Source organism: Chelonoidis abingdonii, unplaced genomic scaffold, assembly GCF_003597395.2.
Source record: "Chelonoidis abingdonii isolate Lonesome George unplaced genomic scaffold, CheloAbing_2.0 scaffold0762, whole genome shotgun sequence".
NCBI classification, from domain to species: Eukaryota; Metazoa; Chordata; order Testudines; family Testudinidae; genus Chelonoidis; species Chelonoidis abingdonii.
Window position 1 is genome coordinate 20130 of NW_027425023.1, and position 8218 is coordinate 28347.

Here is an 8218-nt window from a genome sequence, read left to right on the forward strand (position 1 = left end):
TGTTTGCAGGACAAGGGCACTAACCATTTTGAAAATAAGTCTGGATGCTTTGCTTTGCTTTGCTTTGTTTTAAAGTACGCTGTTGTTCAAAGATGAATCTCTTTGGAAGAATTCTCTGGTCCAGGTTATACAGAAGCTCAGACTAAATGATCACAACAGCCCCCGCTGGCCTTGGAATCCACGAATCTGTGACAATTACCTCCCTGGAGTAAGGTTTCCCACTATGGGTAGTCACTACTAAGTAAATGGCACTCCACATAGCTTTTATATTTGAGCCCTCCATTGAAGGCCAGCTCTGAAGCCCTGTGAAGCCAACTGGTGTCTCTCACTGGATCACACTCATGGGTTTGCAATACGAGGCCCTAATCTAGATTCACACCTCTGTAATTTAGGCTACTTCTGCCCTTGGAGCTACAGGTGTGATTCCCAGCTCGTGGACACATATTTGTGCTAAGCTGTCATTGAGTTACCATTCTAAAAATAGCAGTGTAGCCGCAGTAGCGTGGGCAGTGGCAAGTGGCTGTGTGCTAGTCACCTCAAGTACAAAGCCATTCAGACCCCAAGGGCACATACTTCATTCAACTAGACAGTGCTGCTGCCACTCCCCGAGCTTCTAGTGTAGCTGAAGCCTTGAGTAGAATTCAGCTTAGCTGACCTGAGCCTCATTGACACAGAGGCTGCTTTGTACCATTCTAGCAGTATGAAAAGGGCCTGAAAATGAACATAAATGACATTGACATCCACCCCAAGGCTCTGTTACATTCACAGAGGCAAATGAAGTCACTATAATGTGAATAAGAATCAACTCCAGGAACTCTCAAGCAAAAAAAAAGACAAAAATTTCCAGTGAAAATCCTTTCACTGCAGAGTTTTTCCTCCAAATTAAAGAGACACAGTGGGAATACACAGGGGAAATTCCCCAGTGTATTGGGCACAGCGGCTGCAGCATAATTCCACCCCAAAGGTCATATAAGGGGACTGAAATAGACCATGGATATCAGCACATTCATTCTGCAGAGAGCTGAGCAGAGAGAGCTGGAGGTAGGAGGAAATTTTTGGGATCTAGCTACATTCTGGTTGCGTTCACTATTGCATGGACTGAAAACATATCTGAGGGCATTTGCTTTTGCTCCCATCAAGCTTGAACTGTCTCTGTGTAGAAACCTGGGGGAGGTTCTCAAGTGGTGTCATTTCAAAGAAAGAAGTCACCTGCGGGATGGTCCCTTTAGTATTTATTTTTCTGGCTTTCCTAAAAAAAATTTAAGATGCAGTTAAATAGGTGCCATCTTTGGAAGTTCTTGACACTAGCCACCCCAGGGCTCTGTATAGTAATGTAAAATCTTTCCATCAGGTATACAGATGGGAAACGATGTAATTAGACCTGCAAGTTCTTTGGGGAAGGCTGCTTTTTTAGTTCTGGCTTGGTCAGGAGCATAAAATAATGAGTCCTGGTCCATGCTGGGGCTCCTAGGCATTAATGCATTTCAAATAAATAAATAAATACACATGTCCCACAAGCAATGCAAACCAAAGCATATACTCGAGAAAATGAGACAGAGATAGTTCTGTATAGGCAGAATGTGACAATTGCAAGAAATATACCAGTACCTGATAATAACTTTAAGCAACTAGGATTTGTATTAAGTTTTATTACTTTATTTGTAGAAGCAAGTTTCTCAAACAGGATCGCGACTTCTGTTACTTGACCCCAACCACAGGTCCGTCAGTCGCAGCTCCACTGGCCACGATCGCTGCTGAGACTTAAGGGCTGCCACTCTCCAGAAACTCCCATTGTCCCAGAGTAGCAATCTGCAGTCAGTGGGAGCCGAGATCAGCGGACCTTGTGGATGGAGCAGGTAACACACTGGCCCGGCCCACCCGGGGCTTTCCTACAGAAATGGCGACCCCTGTTGAGAAACCCTGCTCTACTCTCTATACACAGTAGTCACATTTCCTTACATCTGCAGTCACATCTCCAGGTCTTTGAAAGTTCTTAATAGTTTAGATCTTTTAATTCCCTTCCCAACAAAAAACAATCAGACTTTTTACCTCCTTTGTACTCTCTCAGGTTTTCTATACCCTTCTTTAACCCACCCCTCACAAAAATCAAAATGTGCTTTGGTCCATATATTATTCAACTATAATCAATTCTATTTGAATTGAATGATCAACAGTTATTGGGAACATCTTTGATTCAATGATAATAATGTCATTTTGAATTTCCATAGGAAACAGTCATCTCAGAACTCAAAGGGTACTATATAACATTAATGAAATTAGCCTCACAACTCTACTGAGAGATAAGTAAAATCATCATCCCTTTTTATAGGTGAAGACATGAAGGCAAAAAGAAGTGAAGCAGCATGTCCATCTTCTCTGACATTTTATGTATAAGACCGTAGGTGCATTAAAATTCACCAGTATGCTGAAAGGGAAAGTTTTGATTTTTTCAGCTCAAGTATTGAATCTTTGGATTCCTGCAGAAGAGGGAAAATACTTATGTGCAAATCCATGTAGCTCAAATCTACTTCAAAGTGCTTTTCTGTGTTCTCTGAGAGGTCTATGCAGTGTGCCATTAGAATTGGTAGTTCAAGCCATTTCTTACTATTACCAACAGAGCGGCGCCAGGGTTTCTGGCGCCCTAGGCAAAGAATTGGGGAAAGGAAGGGGCGGCATATTGCGGGATCTTCCGATTCTGCCTCACATTGGCACCGCCGAAGAAGGACCCTCAGCTGAAATGCTGTGCAGGCGACAGCACCAGTCATTCTCGAAACATTGGAGGTAGCTCAAATTGCCTGCCACGTTTTACCATGGCTCGTCAAGGAGGTTCCTTCTTCGGTGCGTGCGACAGGGTGGAACCAAAGGCTTCGCAAGCCCTGTGGGGAGTGAGCAAAATGCACCTCCGATCCTGGCCCTTGGCGATCGCCTGGGTTTTGCCAAATGGAAGCACCGGCCGATTACCAAACAATCCAACCACAGTGCATACTTAATGTGCAGGAAAGACGATTGGATGGTTAAAGGGAATTGAAACGAGGATAAATCAAATAGTTCAGTGATAATTCCATCCTACCCTTAGTCTATGGTCAAATCTACTTGACTTATCGTGGCTTTCTTTGGTCTGCGTGATGAATTTTGGCAATTCAATTTGGCAATTGACTTTGATTTTCAGCAATTAAGTATGCCAGGGTCTGTATATGGTTAGATGGGATGGGACTGAGTTACTACAGAGAATTGGTTTTCTGGGTGCTGGCTGGTGAGTCTTGCCACATGCTCAGGGTTTAACTGATCACCATATTGGGGCAGGAAAGAAATTGCCTCCAGCGCAAGATGGTGAAGGCGCTGGAGGTTTTCACCTTCTCCTGCAGCATGGGCCAGGGTCACTTGCTGGAGATTCTCTGCAGCTTGAGGTCTTCAAACAAATGTGAGGACTTCAATAATAACTCAGACATAGGTTAGGGGTTTGTTATAGAAGTGGATGGTGGTGAGAGTGTGTGGTGCCTGCATTGTGCAGGAGGTCAGACTAGATGATCATAATGTCCCTTCTGACCTTAAAGTCTATGAGTCTATGAGTCTGTCTGTCTGAAAGGCACGTCCAGCAATCCTATTTTTTATACAGAACAATAACTTTGGAGGTGATTCCTTCCCTTGCGACATTTTCTGTCATTTTCTTGGCCACTCTAGAGTACAGAAATGGAAGCCAACACAGACTGGGATTTTGATAGGAGCCTAAGGGAAATTTCACACTTGGTGAAGTGAAGGAAGAATTTGCCTCAATGACTTGTGCGGGGAAAGTTTTCAAAAGTTAGGGCTTCCCTCATCCTCCTTTGCTCTTCCTCATGCAGGTAGAAAGCAGAAGGCCAGAGTCCAAAATCCAGACAGTGAAGTTACGGGTTTCAAGCAAGCATAATCCGCGGCTCTGAACCCTGTACGAGCTTTTATCTGATCTTTCCTCCCCACCTCCTCCTTCTAAGCAGGTTTAATTATACCTCAAGTGCACACCCTGCTGCCCACTCCTTACAACGTGGTCCCCAATGCGGGGCCCGATTGTTGCGTCCCAAGAATGGAGGAAATGCCGCCTCATATCATTGCTGCCCCAGGCAAAGTTGAATTGCTCCACTGGGCCTGGAGTCCACCGTCCTGTATGTTTGTATTCTTCTGCTGCCACTGTAACTGCTGCTTCTTTTGGCTTTGCGATTATATTTTTTAACATTTGCCAAAAAATGAGTGTTCAAATAAAAAACACAACATGCATATTATTTCAATGCAGCAGGTGGAAGAATACCGCTGTCTGTGTATAAAACATAAAGTGACACATATAAAGTGTCAGCGATTATTGTGCACGAGTGTGTAGTGCAGTGCCAAAAACAAATGTTCAACACCATTTCCCAAACTAATTATTGGTGCTTTTGAATATACGTCATCTCTAAATCTGAGTTGAGAAGGTTTGGATTTTGAATTGATATTTTCTTCTATCTACCAAGCAATCTCTTTTCACTAGACAAGTGGAAGAAGGTCTAAATGTGCACTATGCTGCTCCTTTTTAAAATGCTCATGCTGTTTGCAAGAAGAAAAAAAGCTTTCATAGATGTGTGAATTGTTGAAGGATGAGCATTTTTGACTGTGTGGCCTGATTGCCTGTTTATAAGGATTCCTATTAAGTGAGATTTTGTCGGCAATACAAGACTTGCAGTTATCAGACAACACAGTTACGAGGAGGATACATGCAATTTCAAGAGACATGCAAACTCAGCTAAAGGATGACTTGGAAATATGTGACTGGTTTTCACTGCAATTCGATGAGTTGACAGATATATCGGATACAGCACAGTTGACAGTTATGGTGCGGTTGATATTTAGTGACTTCACCATAAAAGAAGAGTTACTAAAAGTATTGCTTATGAAAGGGTAAACAAAGGGTGAGGACATCTATAATTTATTCAAATCATGCGCAACATCAATTAGTATGCCACTACACAAGCTGTCTGCGATCACCACTGATGGGGCACCAGCAATGATGGGCAGCGCCAATGGATTCATTGCAATCTGCAAGATGAATGAATCCTTTCCAAACTTTATGTCTTATCATTGCATTGTCCACCAAGGAGCTTTGTGCATCAAAGTTCTTTCTTTTCAACACATCATGAATGTTGTTATTAAAATTATGAACTCTCTTCCAGTGAAACCTTTGCAACACCGATTTTTTAAGTCCCTGTTGAAAGATGTTGATGATAAACAATCTGATCTTATATTGCACACAGAAGTACAATGGCTGAGCAAAGGTAAAGTTCTTGCAAGTTTTTTAAGCCTAATTGAAGAAATTAAAGAATTTCTGAAGTCCACAAATCAGAACTTCGAGCAACTGGAAGACTCTAGCTGCTTAATGGACATGACTTTTCTTCCCGACACCACTGACAAATTGAACATTTTAAATCTTGATCTCCAGGGAAAAGACAAACATGTGGCTCAAATGATAGGTTCTGTAAAATCATTCAAAGCAAAACTGACATTGTGGATGTCACACATGAAGACGAAGTCTCTCGTCCATTTCCCAAGTATGAAGAAAATGGTATGTGACAGTGATTTTAACCCATTACCAATTGTTATCCGCATTCAAACACTTCTGGAACAATTTGAAAGGAGATTTCAACAGTTCACCATCACTGAACCTGTAGTTGCCTTTCTTGTGAATCCTTTTACTTGCCAAATAGAGGTAACAAAAATGTCTACATCAATTGTGAGTCTCATTCAAGTAAGAACAGAAGACTTGGAACAGGAGATTTTGGGCCTTCAAAATGATATTATTCTAAAATCCTGTGCAACAGATGAAAACTTTTGGAAACTGGTTAACCGAAAAAAGTTTCCTGTCTTAAAAAACATAGTATACAAAATAAAATCTTATTTCAGTTTCACTTATGTATGCGAAGTTCTGTTTTCAACAATGCACATCATAAAATCAAAATACAGATCTCGGCTTACAGATGCCCATCTTGACAATTGCTTATGAACAGGAATATCATCCTACTCTCCCAGCTAAGAAAAATTGGCTGAAGAAATGCAGTGCCAAAAATAACACTGACTCTATTAGAAAAAACACATGACTTAATTAAACCTATTTTCCACTAAGTGCTGATAAGCGCGTATGATTAACTTGTGTATAACTTTTTTTCATATTTGTTTCTTTGTTTATTGAAATCCAGATACCAGTAATAATACAAAGAATATTTTCAATTAACCATAACTGGCTATCTATGTTAAAGTAAGAATAATAAATATATTTGGACCAGCCGATCAACAATGTTTTACTTTTTTAAAATAAATACGAGGAAAACTGTTTATGATATTTATTTTGTAAAAACTACTTAATTTTTTCTTACAGGTAAATAAAAAAGAGCAAATTCACATGATAAGGTGATAAGAGTAATTGCCAAATAATTTAATTAATAGCTTTTTACATGTGAAATTACCTTTTTTATCTTATGTGATATCGTTCTTATGGATTTATATGTAACATAAATACATCTTTTTTTCATAGTTATTTAATGTACAAATACACAAATAAGCCTTGAAAAATTGTTGCGCCGTGTCACATCTCTTCTGAAAACATTGAATGTGATACTGGCCACAAAAGGATGGGGACACCATTATGCCTTACAGATTTAATGGTCATGTTCTTTTTTTGGAGGGTGGTGAAGTTTGTAGGCTTCAGTACCATTCTTTTTTATCTCATCATGGGAAGGGGTAAAGAGTGAGGTTCTGTTTCAGCCAGGGTCACCTATTCTTCTTTGGCTTTTAGTGTTCTTATACCTTTCGCCCATCCACGCTCATCCCTCCAAACGGTTGCTTGATCTTGTCTGGGAAGGAATTCTACTTGTATATCAACCTCCCACATGCCAGCAACACTTTAACTCTATTCATATAATATTATTCTCTATTGCTGTAACACCAAACTGGCTAGGCAGAAGCAACATATGGTGTCTTTGTTCTTTGCTCACACATGGTAGTAAGACACAAACAATTGTGTTTTTAAAAGACCTCAAAATTCAAATGGCTAAACAAAATCCTAAAAGTCTATTCTCAGGCAAATATACACAGACCTGAATGTTGTATTAGCCATCACCAACAAAATGCACGTGGGCAGTAAAGAACCCAGGTACAGATCCTTAAAGGTATTTAGGTATACCTAACTCCCATAGAAATCAATGGGAAGTGAGCCACTGAAATATCTTTGAGGACATAGGCCCAACTCTCACAGAGAAGTCCATTGGAGAATGTGTGCCTTTGACTGTTTCTCCTTATTTCACGCAGTAGGTCATTTCTTCACATGATTATCTAGGTATTTATTGTCTCCCACAGATTGAAATGCAAGGACAAAGAAGGGGGATACCTCACGTTGGTAACTGATATCATTCTACTGGATTTTCCAACCACCGTGACACTGCAGGTGCCTCTGTTCTTCATCTATCTGTTTCATTACAGTTATTACTCTGATGGGGAACATCCTCATCATCCTCATCACCATAGACACAGCCCTTCAAATCCCTATTATTTCTTTCTCTCGAGTCTTATCCTTCCCTGGAAGATCTGCTACACCGTCTGTCACCATCCCCAAGATGCTGAGTGGATCTTCCTTTCAGACAACAGGAGCATTTCCTATGTGGCTGTGCTGCACAAATGTACTTCCTGCTCTTCCTTGGAATCTCTGAGTGCTTCTTCTGGCTGCAATGGCGTACGACCGCTGTTGTGGCCATATGCAACCCATTGAGGTACAGGCCTTATCATGAACAGGAGGTCTGCCTTTCCATTGTAGTTCTCTCTTGGTTCAGTGGTAACATGGTATCCCTAGTAACACACAGCCTGGGTTTTCACCTTGCCCATTTTGTGGGTCCAATCAGATTAACTATTTCTTCTGTGACATTCCCCATTGATTAAGCTTGTCTTTTGCACTGACACCTCTTCATATGAAATGCAGTTGTTTACAGCTACTATACTGGTCAACTTCACTCCATTTTCTCTCATCCTTGTGTCCTACATTTGTTATTATCTCTCCACCATCTTAAAAGATAGCTTCGGCTGATGGCAGACACAAAGCTTTCTCTACTTGCTCCTCACACCTCCATTGTGGTGACACTGTATTACGGGAGCAGTGGCCTGAATCTATTTAAGACCTAAGTCCAATAACTCACTGGACAGCAACAAAGTGCTGGCTCTGATGTATACA